Source organism: Chionomys nivalis, chromosome 20 (genome assembly GCF_950005125.1).
Source record: "Chionomys nivalis chromosome 20, mChiNiv1.1, whole genome shotgun sequence".
NCBI classification, from domain to species: Eukaryota; Metazoa; Chordata; class Mammalia; order Rodentia; family Cricetidae; genus Chionomys; species Chionomys nivalis.
Genome location: NC_080105.1, coordinates 41609990 through 41635299, shown reverse-complemented (window position 1 = coordinate 41635299; position 25310 = coordinate 41609990). Strand labels below are relative to the sequence as shown.

At 38.6% G+C, this 25310-nt stretch overlaps 1 protein-coding gene across 3 annotated transcripts in view; it reads right to left on the bottom strand.

Annotated features, from left to right (window-relative positions):
- Positions 1-25310, bottom strand: part of Nrg1 (neuregulin 1) — a 977747-nt gene that overhangs the window by 783190 nt on the left and 169247 nt on the right. The window lies entirely within an intron of this gene.

Here is a 25310-nt window from a genome sequence, read left to right as displayed (position 1 = left end):
ACATGAAACCTCTAGGATCCTGGTTACAATTTTCCCTAAGGATCCCAGGTGAAAGGTGGGGGTTTCTGCCAAAGGGCTATTCCTGACAAAGCAAGCTAAATAATGATGGTCAAGTAACCAACAGAGAAGGAACCTAAGCTTTGCTGAGCTAAGTGCATGTATCTGTTGGGTATGTCAGCACAGCCTACATATAAGCAAATAACTCAGATTTTTAATTAAAAAATCATCCCACCTTCCTTATCATCAAAAATTTCCCTTCCTAGTATGGTCCTTTACCAAGCAATGCTTCTTCTAATACCACACTCATCTCTCTGTGAGTAGTCAGCTCCTAAATATAGATGGGGATGAACTTCGCTGTGGATTTTAGCCTTTGTTATGCTGTGACTTTACAAAGATAGTTTCATGTGTGTGTGTGTGTGTGTGTATTATTTACTTTTATTTTATGTACATTGGTATTTTGCCTGTATGTATGTCTGTGTGAGGATGGCAGATCTTGGAGTTATTGACAGTTGTTAGCTGTCATGCAGGTGCTGGGAATTAAACCCTGGTCCTCTGGAAGAGCAGTTGATGCTCTTAACCACTGAGCCATCTCTCCAGCCCACAAAGATAGTGCCTATGATTGGTAACTTATTTTTAAAACCATACGACTCTTGGGTTCTAACTTACAAAGAATGCTCATTCACAAAAGGATTTTTTCTAAATATATGTAAGAGAAAAACTGATCCCGAAGTGAAGTTAACAAAGTTGGCTGGATAATTGTGATTTCAAAAGAAGAGTTATAAAAACAATAGGAAGTTCCAAGTGACTTGTTCACCTGTGGCACAAAGCCAAGGTATTGCTGTAAGATGAGAGCCAATTCAATTGTCTCTCCACTGTGCACATTAGAATTTTTGCTTGGGAAGGTAGTAACAAAGTTGAGAAACAGATGAAGGAAAACCTAACCATAGTCATAAATGACAATTAGTCTCTGTCACCAGGATCAGAATCTAGAACGTTCAAGGGCACTCCCATATTCTACCCTGACATGCTAATGGGTCCACCGCAAAATCTCCCTTATAAAATGGCTTAAACCTTAAGCACAGTTGAATATTCAGTGAATCACAACTGAAGGTGTATGGTGATTCTAGCCCAGGGTTGTTTCCTTGTCCGGAATCCAAACACTGGGATTGTTTGAGAAGAGCCTTTCAGTTAGGGATGTCCTGAAGGTTGTTCATCAGGCAGACAGGTGTGGATTAAAGAAGACTGTAGAAAAGGAAGGGGCAAGTGCCTTGCAAGACAATAATGGCAGATTCAAAATGTAGTCAATGTCATCCTAAGGAAATGATCCCTTTTGAAGAATATAGGTGACCTCTTGATGACTTCCTCACTATTGCAAGTGTTTGAATAGAGACCATGAAATGGGAACAGCGTGGATAAAGCTGATGTTAAAACTTTGCAAACCTTTTAGAAGAACCAGTTCTTTCTATAGAGAAGCCTAAAATTAACTGTCGCCAGTTCCAGATGTTTCTGCCTGTCTTTAGCAAACAATGTTTCACACACCATGACTGTTAGAATGATAAACCAACTGCTCCTTAGAAATCCTATAATTGCCTCACATCTGTCCCACACAGAACCCTCCAAGGCTATGTGACATCCAGCTATATGTTCTATAATTTCTCCCAGAATCTTACATTCTTAAGAATAGTATGCACGTGACATGCCATTAAAATCTAACAAGTCTGTGGAGAACATCTGATAGGTTTAATGGTCTTGTATTAATTCTTTTCTCTTCATAAGGATACTCAGATTGTCACTGACACATCCCCTTCTCCTGGTGGTCTTTTAGGGAAACTGATTCTATCTCTAGTAGTAAAGAAGATATGAGAGTTTGGGATAGGGATCTGGTCCCAAAAAGGACATAAACCAATAGAATCCCATTTCAAAATCAAGCTTTGCCTGAAAACAGCTCAGTCTCCATGATCCAAATACGATTTTCACTTTGTTTGGCTAATTGATGTTTTTCTGTAGTTTTCAATTAATAGTACCCCACTAATTCAAGTAAGACAAATTTTTGAAAGACCAGGTAGGTAGTATGGTTATAAATAAGCAAATAATAAATAAATGTACATTGACCATTTGAAGCATAAAATGTTTGTGTGACTAAATACCCATCCCAAGCAATCATTTTCTTCTTTTGGTAAATGTTCTTTTAGAGAATTTTCTTTGTTGTTATTGTTCTCAACTTTTAAATATTTAGAAGTTACTCATTTGATTTTTCTAGAAACAGCTGAGAAGCTGATACAATAATATCCTCCTCCAAAGGCATGACCAGCAAAGACTAGCTGCAATACTATTTTTATGCAAAGAAGAAAAGGGCACAGAAAGTCAAACCATAAGGAAGAGATGTTTGGAAGATAAGATTAGCAGTGGCCTACAGTTCTTCCTTCAAAGGTCCTGTGTCTACAGAGAAGTGTAATTATGCAATAGGATATTAAACTTTGTATAACAGATCAATGCCCAGGCACAAGTGATGGTGACCAATGGCCCAATCACTTCCACTCTCTATGTCAGAGATGCTGCTCCTGTTCATGGCAGTTCTTACTTTGGCCAACATCCATAACCTAAAACCAACTCATTCCATGGGGAAAGCATGCTCCTATGTCCAGTCAGCACAGCCAGCCCCACTCATCTTGGCCATAGAGAGCTCTAGGAAAACCATTTTCCCATCCTATCAATTGCTCCTCAGAGATCCTCAAGGAGAATGGCCTCTTGCTTCGAAATCAATATTAAGGAAATATGCTAATTTAGGCTAATGAACTGATGGCCAGTAGACATTAGGTGATGGACAGTATCTTTTGTAAACTTAAATTTTTATTCATAATAAATGACACATTGATCCCCCAACCTGTGTTGCCTCATTGCTATGTAAGAGCCAGAGGCTATGTTGTTGCTATTTATATGGAACCTTGATCACAGTTCAACTCACTAAATAATCTGGAAACAAGTCAAGTATCTAGCATTGTAGGGATGAAAATGAAAAGCAGACCTAAAGGTAAAAGAGGTTAATCTCACCTTGGGAGTTTTCATCAAAGGGGAAACACTGTAAAAAAAAAATCACAAAAAGGGCAAAAGTGGGGATGATATGAAAGAATGGGGATTAAAAACTGGACCACAAATGTATATGTAAGAGATGGTGGGGAAAAATCTTGCTAGAACCTAGAGGCATTAATCAGAGAACTGTCTGATGGGAGGTGAGCTTTTCTGAAAATTCATATCTCTGCCTATAGATTAGTATATCTCTCAGACATCATCACAGAAGTTTCTTTGTGCACTGGTCTGTGGTTAAAATAGACGCTTACAACTCATCAGTGTGGAGCGAATAAGTATGGATGGAGTGTGGAGCTACAAGTGAGACATCTCTAACATCTTCTCAGCAGCCATCTGGAGAGAGGGGGCAGTAGACTGTAAGAGCCAGAGGTTGGGACAAACCAAAGCAAAACAATGTGTGCTTGTTATCACAGGACCACTCCATCACACAAGCTGACAGCATCATCACACATCATAGGACCACCTCATCACACAAACTGACAGCATCATTGCACATCACAGGACCACTTCATCACACAAACTCTCAGCATCATCACACACCACAGGACCACTTCATCACAAAACTCACAACAGTGCTGGTCGTCTGCACAAGACCTACACAAGGTCAAGCCAAACAGCATTCCTGTGAGAAAGAGGAAGTGATACACTACTCTCAAACCCTAGTTGAGTAACTATTGACATTGATGAATTCTAGGAAGGAAGAAATTTTAAAGGCATTGCTGGAACTACCTCACGAGGTCGGTCCAGTGGAGCCTTTAACCCATGAGTTTCTAGGGAGCATAACTTTGGCTTGGTGGTTTATGGGGAAAAATAAGACATAAAATTGGAAGCAAGTTAGGTGGAAGAACTGGATCTGGAAGGTGTTAAGGGGAGAAATGGAAACTAAATATAAACAAAATACATTATACACACATGCATATATATGGTGAGGGAATGGAGAGATGGCTCAACAGTTAAAAACACTTGCTGCTCTTCCAAAGGACTTGAATTCAGTACCTAAAATCAATGATAGGTGACTAACTCCATCTTCAGAAGATCTGACACCATCATCTGGCCTCTGCAGGAACAAACACACACTCACACTTACATGGCATAAACATACACACACACATGCAAACACACACACATTCTTGATAAATCTTATTTTTCCTGAAAAGCTTTTCTCTGTTCCTAATATCAGGACAGTTTAGCTGAGATGCATAGATTGAAATTCACAGATAGACCAGGAGGCCCCATGTCCTTTGGGTTCCCCAGTGTAGTTCTAATAAGTAGTTAAGCATGATTTGTCACTTGGTTTGATGTCAGTAAGTATTTATCAAAGAATTATCGGAATACACTGACATGTATTGAAAAAAACATAAAGAATAAATTCTACTTTCTGGTTGAAACTGGAATTCATCCCCCAGATTGTGAAGCCAGACACTGACTCTACGAATCTATGGTACTGGGAAGAGGTGTTGGGCAAACTAGCTCTGTGCACATGAACTACAGAAATTGACCAGCAGAAAACAAGGCCAAAAGAGTGAAAGGAAAATGGTAAGGAGGTATAACACATGGAGAGGTAGATTGGACAACACAGGCAACAGCTACACCAACTATATAATGCCCGGCGTGTCCCTGACCTGTTGTGTTGTTTTCTACTGCAGCAGCTGAACTGTTGGAGAAATCACAGTGGTGTTTATGGAAGGGAAGCCATCTGGAAACACAATCAGAGACCTGAGCCTCAGGGGATTATTGGCCCCAACTGAGCATGAAGGGAACATTTGTGCCCAGAGCTCTTTGGGTCTGTCATGACCTTACTTCCATGCACATATAATTTTGAACTTTTGGGGAAACTAAACCAGCTACAGTCATTTCTACGGGCCCTAACGTAGACAATGTCCTTCCAAGAACAGGAACTATCTGGAGACAGGTAGCAGAACAGCCAAGAGCTAGGATCATTTCTTGGGTTATTTCCCTAAGACAAATACATCACCTACTGACAGGAATAGCTTCTTCATGGGAATTTTATGTGAGGAACTCACACAATGCACCATGTCATAAAGACACTTCATACATGGTATGATTCTAAAAGTGAAACCATATTGAAAAGACCTGTGCGTCTCTTCTCAAACAGTTGACAGCTCACCAACTTTGGATCTCCCTGGCCTAACCAGATCTATGACAACAAACTTGGTGAAAGGAGCCTTCACAGGTTCCATTCATTCTGGGCTCAAGTTAATTGTAGATTTTCCAGTTTTCAAAATCCAATTTCCTGCTGGACACAGACAGATTCCTTTGAGACTTCTTCTCATCTCTTTAAACTATGAACTAAGACTATTTGACTGGCTGAATTGTACAGGGTAAGCCAACATCCTTAGTGTGCTAAAATTGTCGGCCAGCCTATGCAGAAAGGTTCCCACAGCTGACCACAACACTGCCCCATTGCTTTGAAAATGATCACACAATGTGTTTAATGAAATAATGAAAGCCAATTTTCTAAAATTCAACCAATCATATAAAATAAAAAGGGCCATGTGAAATAAAGATGAGAGCAGACATAGGTTTTTCTATTTTTGTTTATCAAAATCTTACAAGAAGGGAGAGTCAAGATTTAACAAAGAAAGGTTGTGCTTGCGATAGATGATCATCGCACCTTCTTAATTGTTCGTCCTCTAAAAATCAAGCTACCTAGAGTTCAGCATGATATGGAAACACACATGCGTGAGCCCACTGCTGTATTTAGTTTGTTCAACTGATTGCACAAAGGTCCTACTAATTCTTCATCATTTAAATTTAACTACAAGTTCCACATTATTTTGCAGAGAAAGAATAGGGTCACCACACTAAAGGAAGGAACATCAAGTTCCATTTTTCTCCAATATAGTAGAGGACCTTGTGAAAGGTCTCACTGAAATGACCATTATTCATGGCAAATCCCCTACAAATAGAAAGAAAATGATGCAAACGCTGAAGAAACTATCCTGCACTTATTTCCAGGTAGATTATCCACAACACTAAAATGATTGTCTGCTGTATTGCCTTACTTTATTAGCAAGATAGTCCAATTCTAAAAAAGCAATTAGCTCAACAGAACTAGAAAAGTCTCATTTTCTTTTGTGGTCCTTGGAACCAGAAGACCAAAAATACAGTTCCTATAAGTCCAGAAAGCAGCCAGTAAACCCGCAAGCCCAAGGTACCCACCCACATATCCTTAGTCTAGTTTTTTGTTCATTATTTGCTATAGAGCCATGAATAATTTTTCTTTTAGTGGCTTTCTAAAACAATCAAATTAAGAGAGCACACCAATTAGCATTGCACTGAGAGCATCATGAAACTAAAACAGAACCAACTTAAGCAACATCATAGAACCACAATCTCTCCCATATGAAAACTAATCCAGAAAAATGCAGTATGGGGCTAAAATGGGACCTGCTCATCATCATAAGCCCTTTCCACTCTCTTCAATCACAAGCAAGTGCTGCCTTCCATTTGCCGGGTCACCTTGTGACTCAGGACAGTGATTGAGACTCCATCTACTAAGTGCAGGACTATAGTGAGTCAGAAAGGGGGTAAGGTGCGAGGTAAATTCCAGCCCTCACAGGCAAATCTTCTCCCTTGGGAGACTTCCCAGTAATTTCACACTAAATCCTATTTACATCTCATTGAATGGAGTCTTACGGTTTCACCTAGCTACGAAACTAGACGATATCACTTTTCATCCCAGATGGCCATGTGCACAGCTTAAAAATAGGATGCTATCTCTAGGGAAAATACATACTGTGAGGGTTACAAGAGTGAACCAGTATTCCAGGACTGGGTATGACAGAGCAACACTCCTTTTTCTCTCTAACTCTCCTGCCCTCTCTCTCCCTCTCCTTCCCTCTCTCTTTCCCTCCACTTTCCTCTCTCCCTCTCCTTCACTCTTTCTCCTTCCCTCTGTCTGCTCTGCTCCCCTCTCCTTTTCTGTCTCTGTGCTTCTTATAACAACTTCTTTCTCTGTCTCTTTTATCTTTGACAGTCTGCTAACATTTCTGTGCCTTGACCAAGAGTGGAAATAATAAGACTCCAAAGGTGGAAATAATAAGAACTCTGCCCTCAAGCTACTGTGAAGTTAAGCCTGTGAATATTGTGGCATAAACCTTTTTTAATCTCCCTGATCAACTCTTCTCCTTTGGGATCATTTTTCCTTCTTTCTAAAACTATCAGCCAGCAGAACATAAGTATGAAACACCAAAATCTACATAGCACTGAAAATGAGTATTTATTGTATATATTAGTCATTTGCCTTCCTGTTATTAATATTTAAGGCAGGTGATACTTTTCTTACATGCTTACATTCACTTTGAAAATAATGAACACAGTCACAATAAAACAAAATGTAATACTTTTTGCATTTTATAATAAGCAAATGTTTCTTTTTCTTGAAACATTATTCATGTGCTATAGAAGAGGATCTCTAAAACAAATTAGGCCTCCCAAGTTTCGCATGTGGTGTGTCATGTGTGCCTGAAGAAAATCACTGCCAACGTGCAAATGGCTAATACAAATACTTAGGGACTTCCTTTTCTTCTTCCTATCTAGGACTTTTTTTTTTGCTAAGTACTTGTTAACAAAGAAGCAAGGTGTAAATTAAACATGGAGCAGCAAATACATTTAACCAGCACTTTAAAATACCTAAGGCAATTCAGGCAACAAAATAGGTCGGATTGTATCATGTCCGCTCTTTCAGACTGCGAGGATTTACTTAGTCTACTTAGAGGTGGTTTCTCCAAGAATGCTGGAGAAACAGGGATGCAGGAGCCACCTTCAGCTCTGTCTCCCTTCTTTAGGTGTCCAAAGTCCCTGTTCCTTCTTAGGTCCAGAAACAAAAGGGAAATTGCTAACAGGTGACAATTGTGCACTAAGACCACACTGGCATCCTATGAAAACCAACATCTTGGGCCCATATAAATAGATGTGTTCCTTGAAAGGCATGCCTCTTCTGGGTTGTATGGAATTTAGTTCTTTCTTTGCTGACCCTTTGTTCCCCAATTTATAAAACAATGATAACCATTACATAAAACTCCTGTGAATGTAAATAAAACATGATAGAAATCCCTAAACCAGAGTTATTTTTTTTCTTTTTATTAACAGAAAAGTATAATGGTGATATAGACTTGCCACAGTTTTCTAAGTATTAGGACACTTTGTTTGGCTGTGTTACTTTATCATGAATAAAGGTGTTTCCTTACATTCAAAAGCACGTGACAAAATTTGCTATAAGTTTAGCATTTCTCAGCACATTTTTAGTTACTGCATTGATCTTAGCAGATGCAGAATATAACGCAAAACACAATAATGGTTGCTGGGAGGGATAGTGCAAGACTTGAATTCCGGAACTTGGGATGCAGAGGCAGGCAGATCTCTGACTTCAAAACGAGCCTGGTCTACCAAGTGAATTCTAAGACAGCCAGAGTTACACAGAGAAAACTTGTCTCAAAAACATAAACAACAACAACAAAATAATTGAAATAGCGAGGGATTCCTTTAACAAATCGACTATGAATAAAAATCCCATAAAAGGAATCAGTGTACCATGCAGGCTGCCATCCAGCTATAGTTCATGTGATTTTAGTATAACTGTACTGAATTTACAATAAGCCAAATGAAATACTGCTTAAACCTCTAACCAAATTTTTCCTGATTTGGGGATAGTATTAGCAGTGAATTGCATGATGCCCATAGACTGCTAATTAAGGTGGGAGTCAGTACAGCCTATTGATTTAAGACACTCGACCAAAACATCCTTCTCCTGTTGACAGTGTATCGATGAAGCTGTCAGTCAGAAGGCGCTAGAACTGACAAACCAGAGGCGGCAGCAGCACTGCAGCAGGTGTGAACAGAGTCGCCCCGAAAACAACCCTGTTCATAATTCTCGGGAATGGCCCCATCTCTCTTGGTTGTCAGGAACTCTATATGCATTTGTTCTTGTATCTCTCCTGCAGGTTCTTACTTTGAAATGTCAGGGCTAATATTTATAGCACATAAATTCATAAACCCCAACCCCTTCTTTGGGCTTCTTGGATTCCAAGGAAAATATTGACAATAAAACCCTGCCTGAAAGTGCTTCTAAAAATAAGCTTCATAAAATTCTTATGCCATTGTTATCTGTCTCCCGAGACTACTTCTATTTGCCAAACAAGACACCTTCGTCCACCAGCGCAGTGTATAAAAAATTGAAGGTGATACTTCCAAAAGGGAAGCATAGCAACAAGGATTTCAGAACCCGAGACTTATGTGTGGCTTCTACATTAACCTATGAAGTCCTATCTGTGAGGCTGGCGTCTAACTTCTGCATCAAATATCAACCTATTACATAAAACTAACAGACTTGGAGTGTAAACAAACACTTCAAAGAGATGAGTAGAGAAGCTGCCACGGCATTGCTGTGGGCCAATAGACACTGGTCCTCCCTGGGGAAGAAATCTATTTCCTCAACCTGAAGATGTCAAGTTTGGCTGCTTGACTTGCGACAATCACTGGAATATGAGCATTGAGAGGCACGAGTTGCTCCTTGGTGGAGGCTTTAGGAGCCACTATGGTGCCCATTGTTCTTTCTGTTGTGAGCACAGACATGCTTCAAGCAAAGGCTGCTGAAGCATGCTGTAACCTCATGGTGAGGCTAACAGAAACAGAAGCCACACAAGAAATTCCATTTGCATAGGACACTGACACCAAGAACACATGTCACCAAAGCCTTGCCTTATGAAACCTGTGTGTCACTATAGGAGAATGATATCTTAGTCAATATCTCAAGTCCTGATTGATATCCCATTATGTCTATGACCTTAAGATGGCTCTCAATCTCACTGAACCTTCATTTGTAAAATAAAGATATAGTCTACCAGTTTTCTCACAAGGATCCAGTGAGGCACATTGTTAAAAGAACTCAGACTAAGACCCAGTTTTGTTTAAGCTCAAACTGGAACCAGCTGTGATGGCACACATTGGTAAATCTCAGCACTCATGAGGGAGAAGCAGAAGGATAGTGATTTCAAGGCCCACCTGGGCCTTTTAGTGAGATCCTGTCTCAAAACAGAAAGTAAAAAGAGGTATAGAGATATAGGAAGGTGGCAGAGCATGTGTGAGGCTCAAGTCTCAGCCCCCTATACTTCCAACAATTAGGCAGTTCGAGAAAGAAACAGGGCTCAAAAAGAGACACAGCTCTGGGGTACTAAATCTATCTGATATCCAAAGGATTAGGATGCAAATGACCCAAAATGTTTTGTTTCCATTAGCATTAGGCTTGGAAGCCAGGGAATAATTATTTAGCCCTCTTCTCCTAATACAGAAATCCAGACCTTTAGGGCTACATGAGGTGGTACCAATTTTCTTCTACAGAAGCACTGTACTCCTCAATTGCCATTGTTGTTTTCTGTACCTAGATTTCCCATTTTACGTAGATACATTGATGTTATGATTGAACTTGATTTGGTGAGTTCACGGAACTCTCCTTTCTTCCTAAAATCCTTCCATTCCTCCTCTGAATCTTGACATACAGAGAATGATCTTCCTGTTATATCAAGAGCAGACAGAGAGAGGTAACCTTGACTACGAACCACTCAAATCACAACCTGTAAGTTAACATATCTTCAGATACTCTCACAAATAATAAAAACTATTTTATTATAAAGATATTTGGGATTCTCCCTTAGCCTGTTTTGTGCTGCGTTTAAAGCAGAGCACTGACCAGGAAATTTAGAGAGATACATGTTGCCCATCATTGAAGACTGGAATTCCAACATCAAGACACAAGCATCTCCTCATCTCAACATTTTATGGAAAAAGTCAAAGGGTGACAGAGGGCAGATGCCTGAACCTGTAGCCTCAAGGTCCATGCAACTAACATTAATTCAACCATGAAGGTGAAACTCTTATAGCTAAAACCCCTCACATTGGGTCCTCCCTCTCAATAATAACTTATTGGAGATTAAGTGTCTAACACATGCTTTGGAGTACAAATTCAAACCACATAAAGATAAAGAAATGGGAATATAATGATTATGATTTATTTTTGCACACTTTCCTCAAATGTTCTGCTAAGTTAAATCTTACCCATGGTAACTGAAGTGGAGGCAAATGTTGCAGACAACACAATTTTTATAAAGAAAAAAAATGTCTGAAAACAGATGAGCAGTGTTTAGTTCAAGATTCGTGTCCACTGGAGATTTGAAAGAATACATTGTTCTCTGAATCTGACTTAAGTCTGCTAAAAACACCTCCTATCTGTAAATGAAATGGAGCTTCCACTTGATCAAAGACACACATGCATTGTGCAACTGCACCATTTGTAAAAAGACAAGAGGAATACGTTTCTGAAACTCAGAATCAATATAAACGGGCAGTGGGAAACAAGACAGCACACATGAGGCAGGTTCCTAGTTTTGGATAAACTTCAGAACATTCTCACAACCCATTTTTATAATCATCCCTTTGACACTATAAAGACTTTAGGGAAAGTGAAAACTCATGCTTCTGGTTTCTCTCAAATACACAAAAAATGATGTAAGCAAGGAGTATTTTCTTTTCTTTTTCTTCTTCTCCATTATGACCAGACTCAGTGGCTCATGCTAGTCCCCCATAGCCCAACAAGCATTGCATTTTTCTGGAAGCAGAGAATCAGACAAATACTAAGAACTAAAACCACTCCAGGCAGAAGTTTAGAAAACTGTCTAAAAGATTGAACTGAGCTTGGTGGCCTAATTCTATAACCCCAACATGCAAGAGGCTGAGGCACATAGATTACCATAAACGTTGGGCCTTTGTGCACTACAGAAAAAGAACCTGCCTCAGAAACAAAACAGGAGTAAAACAGCTAAGCATTAAAACTACTCTAAAAGAAATTGATGCGTACTATACTTTAACCTCGGGGTCTCTTATGTGCCTGAAACTCAATAGTTCTTGACCTGTGGGTTGTGACCCGATGAGGGGTGTCAAATGATCTTTCGCAGAGTTCACATAAGACCATTGGAAAACACAGATATTTACATTATGATTCATAACTGTAGTAGCAATGAAAATAATTTTATGGTTAGGGGGTCACCACAAAATGAGGAAGTATATTAAAAGGTCACAGCATTGGGAAGGTTGAGAACCACTACTACCTTAGGACTATGGTAACCAAAAATAAATAAATAAACAAATAAAAAACACTATAGCTTAAATTCTACCTCCTTAGGAGAATTATAAGAGTCTTAGAGGGGCTTTCTCAAATCAGTAGTCAAGGAACTAATAGGAAATGGCCAACTTAGTTGAAATTAGAATCATTTTGTTTCTAGAGAAAATGACATTTGAGCTGCTCACTTAATTTGCTTTGTTTGTTTTCTTAAGACCATTACCTGGAGGAGGGTAATTGGTCCTTGAATAGGATGAGGTTCCTAAATCATAATTCACCATTAGTACTAACAAGCCTTTGAGGTCTGCCAAACTCAGAATCTAGCAACTGTATAAAAGATTGAAAATATGGATAATTTTCAAGCTTTTTACCAAGAAACTTTGCTTGGGAGGAAGGATTTGGGATATACCAAATAATGTACATAAGTAAAAATTGCCTAATACAGGCACTATTTTAAATATAAAACACAGGAAACATATTAAAAACTTAAGTGTGAGCCAAGATGCATCCTTGAATTTTTATTATGTACACAATTTAGATGTTCAGCTGCTTCTCTGTAAGATATTTTCATAAATAACTGGTAGATTCTTTTTCTACTTAAATCACCAAAGAATTCTAAACATTTAAAAATATCTTCAGACTATGCAATGGGATATAAAATGTTTAATTTTCTTGGCCATCAGGTACACAAGACCACAACAGCTAATTTGATAGAAGAAGACAAAATATAAGCCTTCTTTGAAAATGAATCACAGCATCAAATCATTCCAAATTTAAACTCGGGGTTCTTTCCCTTTTTCCCCCATACATTTTGGGAGAAGAGATGAACTTGGTAGTTCCTTTATAATGAATTCTTGTTGTATATGGAATTTAGGTGTTTTTGTAAGATACACAGACGAGCTTAGCAGGTCCTTTACAATGGCAAAATCCAATAGCTGTTCAGTGACATCAGTTCTTCCTCCAGCAAACAGTCTTTCAGCCAAATGTACAAGAGGAAAACTGGGTCACCCAAACAGATCAAAAGTGCTGAGTGAATGCTCTCTGTGCATCTCTGGGGACCATACCTCCAAGAACAGGATTTACAATCTAGATGTACTCACCAATACTCACAAGAGGAATTTCAAGAAGCAAGACTGATTTTCAAGTCAATGAGCTTCCACAAACATAAAATTTTTACATAATTTTAAAATACAGCTTTCATTGACAGAGTACTTAGTGTGTTTTGTGTTGGGAAAGTCCTTCACTTTTTACCACATGCTGAGGTGTAAAGTTTAAATGGGGCATGAAGATAACAACAGAAAAGGGAATGGTCCTAGCCCTAATCCATCACCCACTGGATTTTTTTTAAGTGAAAAATGCATATATAGTTTCTCACTCACCTAGTGTGTATCCAATTTAGGTGCAAATACTTTCCATATTCTCTGTATTTGGTCTAAGAATAAGTATTATATGTAAGATATTTAGTGGCCCCTTCAATGGGTGCCGTTCAAGCATGTCAAGTACCAGAAGAAAGAAAAGGAGAGAGTATAGCCTCTGATCCTTGCTCAGCCCTGTGAAATGCTCCAGTCCAGCCACTGACCCGCTACCCCTTCATGGTGAGGTCAATGCCTAGCACTCTCTGTCACACAGCCCCGTGAGATTGCAGAAAAGAAAGGGATAGGAGTCGTGGCCCAGTGAGAGCATTCTGAAGCACGAGCAGAGCGTTCCTAAGCACACCAATGCAGAATGTTTCCTTACAGCTGCTTTCATTCAATATTTGCCAAGTTCTTCGGGCCTAGGGGAAGCTCTGTCCATTTTGGAAGAAACTATTCAAGAGCTACCAAAAAATATGAACTAATCACTTCATGAGATATTCTTAATGAAGTATTTCTATGTTTGTTTTTTATATTTGAGAAAAAAACTATTTAAAACATATGTACCTTTGGGAATATAGTACATATAACATCTGAATCAACCAGCCTATGAATAAAAATAAACTTTTATAGATGTCGAGAAGAATGTCACCAAGACACTTAGGGAGCTTTGTGTTTTGGGCAGAAGAGTCAATGACATTCATGTGACATTTCCCTTAATGATATACCAGAAGAATAATGCCAGCCTTGGAGACAGTAGAGCCTGAGATCTGAATTTCAGTCCTCATTCCATCCTTAATTGGCTCACCTAATATGAGGAAGCACACACATAGTCACATGTGCATACACACACACATTTTGGGGCACTTGACAATTTTAATATCTAGTGGCTTGGTTCACAAAGTAAGCATTCAAAGAAATAATATATTCCCTGTTATTTGTTAATGTTTAGAGGAATGTTTATATAAAAATATCAAGACATATTAATCATTATTTGTTACAATATGAAAACTCATTGACTCTAAGTTCCTTAAAATGTTAGGAGATTTTCTACTTCTTTAAAGTTATTGACCTAGGGGAAGAAATGAAGAAGAGACTTCAAGCAATGACTTAAGGATACATATAAGATCCCCACTGGAGTATGGTAACTTGAATATGAGTTAGAATCAACATAGTAGACCCACATGGGAAGACAAGGAAGAGAGAAAAGTCCCAGAGAATACTGATCAGGGCTGTAGGCAAGTGATCCCCAACATCTGTGATACCTTTCGGGTCTGAGATCAGATATCCATGTGTAAACTTGAGTAAGGAGAACATTATCATAGATAAAAGAGATGGATTTTGTTTGCCTGACATAAACTTCCAGGCACCTTGGCTTTAAACATAACATGAAGTGGCATCAGAATCAAGTCTGGAAGCAGAGTAGATACAGATAGATGGTTCAGCCATTGAAGATCACAACTAAAATTTGATTCAAAACATGAGTGATGACTTGAATAGAAATTCCTCCAAAAGAAGTATGAATATCCAATAGTTACTTGAAGAATAGTTTCAACTTCATTAATTCTTAAGAAATTGAAAGATCAAGTAGGTGTGATGGCAAACACTCTTAATCCCAGTTCTAGGGAGACAGATACATGAGGAGTCCTGTGAGTTCAATTTCCAAGCCAGGTAGGAAAGAAAATATAAGGACAAAGCTGTAAGACACTTAATAACCCATGAGATAGCTATAGAAGAATAAGTATAAAATTGTCTCAAAAAAAAAAACCTGAAAAAGAAGAGGAAGAGGAGGACAAGGAGGAGAAAGAGAAGAAGGAGGAGAAGAAAAAACAATAAATGTTGAGATTTTGTATCCCTTTATGAGAATATAAAATCACATAGTTATTTTGCAAGAAACATGGAAATTCTTAGAGCCCATAAATTTGAAAGACAGCAAGCGAGGCTGCATGGGAGGATTCAGAGGGAAGAAAGGAAAGGGTGAAATGACGCAATTGTACTATAATCTCAAAAACTGAAAATCCTTTTTAAAAAGAAGAATTATATTATGCTATAGCAATTGAAATTCTGTGTATATACCAATAGATTCAGACCAGTATCTCATTTTTAGATACCCATGTTCTTAGCAATGTTATTCATAATAGGTAAGAAGGAAGTCCAAAGTACCAGGGATAGATGAAGAAAATGCCAAAATGAAAAATGTATACACCCGAATATTGTTCACCAATTAGAAGGCAGGAAATTCTACAATGTGCGACTGCATGAATGAGTCTTGAGGACATTACACTAAGTGAAAGAAAACTGATACAGGGCCGGGCGGTGGTGGCGCACGCCTTTAATCCCAGCACTCGGGAGGCAGAGGCAGGCGGATCTCTGTGAGTTCGAGTTCGAGACCAGCCTGGTCTACAAGAGCTAGTTCCAGGACAGACTCCAAAGCTACAGAGAAACCCTGTCTTGAAAAAACCAAAAAAAAAAAAAAAAAAAAAAAAAAAAAAAAAAAAAAAAGAAAGAAAGAAAGAAAGAAAACTGATACAGAAGGATAGGCAATGTCTGGTTATAATAACATGAAGTAGTTAAAGAAGTCAAGCTATGAGGTTGTGGTGGCAGACAAGTGACCCAGGGACTGAGGGGAGAGCAAATGGAGTTACCATTAAGAAGCAGAGTTTCAGCTTTTTAGATTAAAAAAAAAAATACAGAAACTGGTAGCTTATCAATGTACTTACAATCAATGACACACTTAAAAATAAGAGGGTAAATGTCATTGGTAGCTTAAAACATAAAAATGTGTGGAGAACAATACAAAAATATGCTTCTTTTCACATAGTCTTCAAAAGTATTACGTGTATAACAATACACGAATCCAGGACATCAGCCTTCTCCACAGCAGAAGTTAGGAGGAGAATCTGGGAGAAAACAAGCAGAAACAGATACTTCTAAATATGTCATGAACTGGAGAGATGGCTAGGGGGTCAAAATGCCTGCTGTGTAAGCAACGGGACCAGAGGGTGGATTCCCCTGAAACCCACATAAATGCAGAATAGATGCTGTGTCATGACCATAATTCCAGCCTTAGAAGATGGAGGGGGATCCCAGAGCAAACTAACTAGTGAAAGCAGCTATATCCCTGCGCTCTGAGTTTGATTGAGAGCTCCTGCTTTAATGACTAAGGTGGAAGAGAGATCAGGATGATTCCCCAAAACAGTATCAGGTCTCCACATACACAAATGTGCATATGTGTAGCCCCACAATGCAACACTAAGCACAAACATATACAAAATAATGGAATAAGAAATGAAAACATGAAGGAATAATTTGAAAAAGGAATTTGGATGGAGTGGACCACAGCTAGAGAAACATGCTGTATGGAAAACTAGCATTAACATGCATTTCACTCCATTCAAATTAGCTAAGAAAAGCTGAAGATGCAAGAGGTAAATGGAGCAGAACTCTTTAAGAAGCATGTATACATTTGCTAAAACACATCATATGTATTTTATTATTAATTATTAGGGAATCTGAACAGTGTGAGCAATTACAACACTGCATGATGATCATAACATCACAGTTCTCATTGGACTGACTCTAAGAATTTCCTCTGTATTCCGTGTGCCAGACTCCATGCCAAGACCTTTATCGTGTGTCACCTAATTTAGTTCTCCCAATTTTAGTTACAAAGTGCCCAAAGACTTCTCAATACCTCTGGTTCGCACCTGAGGAAGTGAAGGCCAGAAAACTCTAGTGACTTCCCCAAGGTTAAGTAGCCAGGGAAGGAGCCCAGCTGCTGAGTTGCAATGTGACTCATGATGCCTATGGGAACCAAGGCCTGGCATGCTGGACTCCCCTCAGCAAGCGGGAAAGGATGATACTCGACAAATGCATCTCTGACATCACGCTCTAAGATTCTTGTAGAGAAAACAAGCTCATGGATGCAGAGAAAGGCAGAGACCCTGTGGACCCCAGGTAGATTCTGGCCACATGTCCACGCCCTAGCTATAGATTGCAGATTTTTTCCTGTACAAAACTCACTGTGGCAAAGGAGATTACTTACTTAAAGCACTGTTCTAGCGATGAGATTTGAGTTTCAAAGTAAACTTTGCCTTCTGTCAGATTGAATGTTTGAGAAGGGACGATATGTCTGGTGCCATGCTTCGTAGAAATTAAGGGTGAGGCCGGGCGGTGGTGGTGCACGCCTTTAATCCCAGCACTCGGGAGGTAGAGGCAGGCAGATCTCTGTGAGTTCAAGGCCAGCCTGGACTACAAGAGCTAGTTCCAGGACAGAGACCAAAAAAAGCTACGGAGAAACCCTGTCTCGAAAAATCAAAAAAAAAAAAAAAAAAAAATTAAGGGTGAATCACAACACATGATTTGGTGATGTTCCTGTGAGATTTGAATGCAATCACGTGACTGAGTATAACTGAGGTACTGTAAGGAAACGTCACGACACAACGTGAAAAGCAGCAGCAGCAAACTTTGCATGAATCACATGTGCTTCTCATTAGATACTAAACTTCATGTTAATGGCTTTTCATCATCAATATTAAATGAGTATAAGGAGAAAAAATAAAAAAGATCAATGCTGTTCTAATTTAATATAATGCAATGACATTTACTCTTCTCTTCCAAGAACTGGAACTGTTCATACTTGCTTCTATGCAAAGTATATGGTAATATTCTCAGTAATTTTCCAATGGAGAACCATTGGAAACAGTAGCTATGGGAGAGTCTGTGGATGGTAGAACATTAAGTAGGCAGGACACCTCACACACTCTTCAGTTTTCTCCACAATGCAATGGTAACTCCATACCAAGAGCCATCAAAGGTACACACCAGGTTGAAAATAATTCAGTTTTATTAATTCTCAATGATATTTGATAGTCCCAGTTGGGTGAAAAAATAGTCAGACAACCACCAGGTGCAATGTGGATACAAATCTCAACCTTTAAATATGTGTATCTCATTTGTTTTCCTTTCTTACTCTCAGAATCCTGGAGGATCACTTGAAGCCGCTCAGGGCTTTCAAGATGGGCCACTAGGACCAGAAACAGCAGAGAGGAAACAGCAACATAAGAAAGTCATAAAATGAAAGAATCTGAGTTTAGATAAAGAAGCAGCCATTAGGCTGTTCCTATAAGCATCTGTTGAGATACCGCTGATCACCAGCAAGCAGCAGGCCTGAATTACACAAGCGGATCCCCAGTCCGGCTACACACAGTACAACAGGAGCCTTGGACAGGAGACCCAGAAACCTGTATTTTAAAATGCCTTCTAGATGGCCCTGTCATCCTGGCACACTGACATTTGAGAGCGACTCTCCTGCCCCATCTAGCTACTTGTAATTTGGTTTTCTATATGAATTCTAAGATTAAGATCATTAAGCATTTGCAATCTATGGTACTCCATATTTAAGCCACTAATCCTAGAGTCTGTCGAGGTTCAAAAATATCCTATAATCCACGACAGAACCTGAAATTTCACAGCTGTTATATGTGGGGTGAATGTGATACTCCACACTCCCACACATTCTATTTCCATCTAGGAAGTCAGGGAGCAGTTTTAGATGGCAAAGTAGCAGAAATGAACAGAGTTCAGAGCGATAGAGTTTTGGAATAGAGGCTATATGAGATATCAATAATAACTCATGGCTTGATCTACTAAATAAAATTTGGAATTCATACAACTAGAAAAAGAAAAGCTTGGGGGATCATCTAATGTTCCCACAATGTGAACAGCTGTTGAGTCCTGAGCATCCTTTCTTTCTTTGTCTCTCTCTCTCTCTCTCTCTCTCTCTCTCTCTCTCTCTCTCTCTCCCTTTCTCCCTTCCATTTTTTCTTTCTCTTTCTTTCTTTGAGACAGGGTTTCTCTTGGTAGCATTGGAGCCTGTTCTGGAACTCACTTCGTAGCCCAGGCCAGTCTCAAACTCACAGAGATCCTCCTGTGTCTGCCTCCCAAGTGCTGAGATTAAAGTATGTGTGCCACCAACACCCAATCCACATCCTTATCTTTCTTTGGGCAAACTTGGAAAACAACAACTTGATGTTGTTTTAATTAAATATATGATTAACATTTTGGATTTTTTCTAAAGATAAATGTGACCAAAGAAACACTTAGATATTTAAAAACAGAAACTGAGATGTCAATCTCTGGCTGTATCTAGTAAACTACAATAGTAACCAGTGGAGACAGAATTTACACACATACACACTGTTGGCCTTGTACCAAATATTAAAGAATTTTCAAAAATAATCTGTTTTTTAAAACATCAATGGAAGGATAAAGGAATTTTTGAAAATAAAATCCTTGAAAGATAAATGGAAAGGTTTTAACTTAATAAAGAAATAAAAAAACAAACTTTAGTTATGTAGACAAAATCCCTCAGTGAAGCCAATTTTCTCCTTCAAAAAAATGAATCCAGTTCAAGTTCTCCAAGAGCTAGTTCAGGTTAGTAGGCAAGCACCACACAGTTCCAATAAGCAGTAACCAGCATCTTATGGAAGGACCATGGTGCGAACAGCTGGTAGAGTTGGCTGCCTTCTCCTCTGCCCTTGTTCATTCTTTGACTAGCAGACACACTGTTTGCCACCAGAATAAAGTTCTGAAACCCACTTTCTAAATACAGTTAACCATCTGCCTCGAGAAGGCTCCTAGCCAGAGCGTGGAGTGTGGTTTCAAAAAGCACAAGGCTATTCATGCGATCTCCACAGAGACAAGATGGGAGAAATACAAAAAAAAAGAGTGATCAGAATCCAGCATGCAAAAGGAAAAGAAAACATCAGACGTCTTTAAAAGAGTGTTTAGTGCAACAAATAATTCCTATGTCTATATAACAGACACCACAAAGCACTTTTGGGACAGTTTCTGGGACAGAAGGGGTCAGATCAGCACCTTTGTCAGGTTCCCATGCTGGGGGATAGGGTCAGAAGAATGATCTGTATTGATGGCAGTAGGAAGCGCTGTGCAGTTTTAAAACATAAAACTGAAAGGGACGAATAGCAGTAAAGGGTAATCACTGAATAATGGGCAGTTCTTTTCTGAAGGTATATTTATCATGAGACTCAAGCAAATTGAGAAAGCCTAGATTTCTAGAGAAACAGCTATTCATGAAAGAACACAGGAGTACATGACCACACCCACACCCCCAGCCAGGACATATTTGTCCAAACAATAAGGCCAGTATGACTGGAATATAGAAACAAAGGTAGAAATGAGATAAAGTATAGAACATGATTATAAAAGTAACATGTACTGGATATTGTAAGCTCACACAGTTCATGCCAAGAAGTCGAAGTCATTAGAAAAGAGATTTTCTTTTAGGGAGGGGCATGATGTATGTTTTTTATGCCAAATATATTTAAAGACATAGATTAAAAGCATGAATCCAGGCATGGTGGCTCATACAACAAGTTAATCCAGGACTCAGGGGGAAGAGAATTGTGAAACTGAGAATTGCCTTGCTGCAGAGGGAGTTTTCAAGCCTTTCTAGTCTACAGAACGTGATTTCCTCAAAACATAACAAGGGGAGGGGTGAAGAAGAACAGAAGCAGAATGACAAGATGAACAGGAAATAATTGAGATTAGAGACATAGGAAGGAGCAGCGAAACACAGGCAGACTTAGAATCTGCCAGAGAGTAGAGACAGAGACAGAATTGTCTCAAGTGTTGGGTGCGGAATGTAGGAAAAAGGGAGGCACAGGTTGAGTCCACGGTTGGTGTGAACAGCAAGATAAGTGGTCTTCTCTTCTTGGTAGGCAACACTAGGGAAGAGAGAGCCCTGTCTCTAGGAGGTTAGCTTGGTGTTTTCATATTAAACCTCTGAGATGAGGGTTTTGAGTCAACAGTAAGAGTCGAGCTGCAGTAAGAAGCAGAAATAGTAGATGATTGCATCTGACCCCAGAAAATTCTCAAGTATGCTAGAGTCAGAAGGGGAGCCGCCATTAACATCCCTCAACTCGGAAGACCTGATTTTCATACACTTGGATTTACATTTCCAGTTCTGCATACCTTGTCACATGTCCTTTCCTTGTTCTCCCTGCCTCCTTCCACCATGAGCTGAGCAGCCCCTTCTGCCACGTTTCTATCAATATGATGCTCTGTCTCACCTTATCCAAGGTAATAGAGCCAGTCAGCTGTGGACTGAAGCCAGGAACCAAAACAAATATTTCTTCTTTTGTTGTTTTCTTTAAATATTTTATGACAGTGACAGAAACCTGACTAACACAATCATCGAGATGACATTTTATTTTCTACTGGAAAAATTCATATTTTACATACTTATCTATATAAAAACAGTCACAGAAGTGGAACTGCAAGATATAAGACTTACGTGTACCGCCCCAAACTGTCAAAAGGCAGAACTAGCTCTTAAGAGAACTTAGTAGAAGTCGAAGAAAATTTAAAAATAGAAATAGGAAACATTTTTTAGGAAAGTTAGCGTCACAATCAGAAAACCATGCATGGGGTAAAATGGAATAATAAAAATATGATTTCATAAAAATAAAATTGTATTTAGAATACATCATATATGCCACTTAGTGAAGACTTTGAGATGGAGGTCTACCTGAGTTTTCTCAGACAATAGCTCAAACGGATAAATTGTTATGGGGCATGAAAAAAAAAATCCATGACATAAAGAGACTGGAAAAAGTGTTTATCATTTTAAAAGAAGTTAAAAGCAAAATTTAGATTGGATCCATTAAAGAGAATACATGTTGAAATCATAGAAGACTAAAAATGAAGCTGGTGTTAATTTTTCAGTCTGAGACACTGAAAATACAGCAACACACTCATGTATCTCCTCCAAACCCAGTCACATGATTAAAAATAAAATCTTTTAAAAAATATTTATAAGATTTGAAGCCAGGCAGTGGTGACACACACCCTTAATCCAAGCACTTGGGAGGCAGAGACAGGTGGATCTCTGTGAGTTCAAAGTCAACATGTTCTACAGAGCAAGTTCAAGGACAGGCTTCAAAGCTACAGAGAAACCCTGTCTCAAAAACCCAAAGTAATTAGTAATAATAATGACAACTATTATTATATTATACTAAATTGTATACTTATATTAAACTATAATAATAGTTGTCATTATTATTAAAACATTTGAAAAGAAGTCAACTATACAGTTCTTTCAAGAAGTCAAAATTGATATCTGTTGGGTTTGGGGTCTTCATTGTTGTCCTGGTATCACAACCACAAATAACTGTGTGAATACTGACATTTCAAAGGGTTACAAAGACATGCACCAAGTGAGAAGCAAAGATAGAATTAAGAGAAGATGTAATGAAAATCTTTTTTCATCACATTCTGATTATTTGTCTTTCCCTTTGAATTTTGTTATTTTTTTTAAAGTGCTGCTCTGTTTTGTGTTGAGCTGTTTATAAAACACAATTTAGATTATCTGAGGTAACCAGTCAAATTTTCTAGTCTGATACCTTATTCTTCTTCCTCTTCTAGAAAGTGAGAACATTAGCAAACTCTCTGAAATGGAATTTTTGGTTATCAGTTAAAATAATACATTTATTATACCACTACTCACAACAGCCAAGATGTGGCAACAGCCTCAGTGAGCAGCATAAAATATGGCCAACAGAAACAAAGTAAATAAAACTGAATGTTCTTCATTAAGCAAAAACTTCTTCAATATGCGACAATATGGATAAACATGAAGAACATTGTGCTAAGTGAAATAAGCTATTCACATAAGACACCCACTGAGTGAGTCTGCTTCCATGAGATAGTATCAAGTATGCAAACTTATAGAATCAAAATATGGGTTGGTGGCTGCCGGAATTGAGGGAAGAAGGAAAGAGAGAATCTATAGGACTATAGTTTCAATTAAGACTAAAGAGTACGGAGATTTTCTGTGCAACATGGTGTGTGTAGCTATTAATGCTGAAAGTGCATTTAAAAACCAGTTCCCGGCACTGACCTCATGGTGAGAGTATTAACTACAGTGGTATAAATTCATGTCCACACTGCTGTATCGTTGCCGTAACCTGAGACCATTTGCTAAGTTTTTCTCTTTCTCCCTTCTTCTCTCTTGTCTTTTTTTTTCCCCATAAATAGCTATTGAGTGCTTAATTATGATCAAGGAGTGAGATAGGCCAAAGATACAAATCAATACTGAACAAGACAGCCACAGACTCTGCCTTCATTAAGCCTGCCTTCTCATGAAAGGCAAAGAGGAATAATAAATAAAATACCATTTTAAGACAGGAAATACTATCACCGCAGCACCAAAAGCCTTCATGTAAAAGTCACATTGAGTAATAAGTCCGCAGCACACCCAAGGAGGGCATCCCAGTTGAGCACTCTGCCGAGAGAACAGCACTTTAGCTTAGACGTCTGAACCATATTGGAGAACTCTGAGAGACAAGGACAGGCTAGTCCAGTGACCACCCCCACAGGAAAGTGTCCCCTCAGGCTGGTACCAGCACTTGATCCTAAGAGATGGTGATAACAGATGAACTTGACACGCACTTCTCTTTTAATTGTAGTAGGTTTCCTTGGAGAGACAACCCTGGGCTCTTTTCTACATCCTCTGCAGACGGAATATTTACAAAACCGCTGCCAACAACTGTGGTCACATCTTCACAACTTACTAATTGTTTAAAATATCTCGTCTTACTGTACACTGAACTTAAAAGGCTGCTAAATTAATTACAGGAATTTTTATATATGCATTAATGCGTGGGATTGATCAGAAAGGAAGAATGCATAAATACAGCCTCCATTTACTATTTAATTCGCTTCGCTGGAGTCGAATAGAGTTACTTATTCATGTGTCTGTTACAATCAAAACCAATGGGTCAATTATTGCACTTTATAATATGATTAATGGTCAATGTGCACTTTTATTAAAATGAAAGAGATTTGTTTTCCCTTGGAATTAATAATAAGAGGACATAAGACTGGGTGACATTTTTAAGTCAATACTATAAATACATCTAAATAAATTAAGGCATGTTACCAGAAGATAGGAAATCTATACACTATGAAGCAGAAACAATTGTTCTACATTTTTTTATTTAATATTATAACAGAATAAAGTCCATATTGATGAGAACATGCAAGAATTCTGGAACATTAATATACTTGCAGCATAATTATTTTAAAAATGACACTAGAGGTAAGATTATTAGCTTGTAAATGGATGTTATATGCCTATAATTTATTTGGCTTAGTAGCAGGTTTTGTTTATAATCCAATTATTAAAAACTTTCCCAATCACTGGGATTTGCAGTAGAATGTATATCTACAATTAAGCCATGAGAACATTTAAAGCCACTTAACCATGACAATTTTCCAACTGACAGCACATGTTCCTCCTCCAGATCACACGACTTTCCCTCTTCTCCTTCATAACCAAAATTTGACCATTTACTGCCTGTAAATTGCTTAAAGTTTTAAATGTTATTATTCCTTTTATTTTATTTTTTTTTTTGAGGCAGGAACTCATATATCCCAGGCTGGCCTCCGACTCGTGGTGTAACTGAGAATGACAGTGAACTTGTTATTCCCCTGCTTTCCCGTTCTGAGCATTAGAATCAGGGGTGTGAACTGTGGTTTCTGCCGTTTATGTGTTGCTGGAGACTGACTCCAGGGCTGTCTCTGTGCTAATCAGACACTTACCCAACTGCAGTAAATTCCAAGTCCTTCAGTAGTATTTGTTTTTATTAAGTGTGGTTAGCTGTCTTCTAGAAAGACAAGGTTGGCAGTGATGAAGAGGTACCAGCATGCAT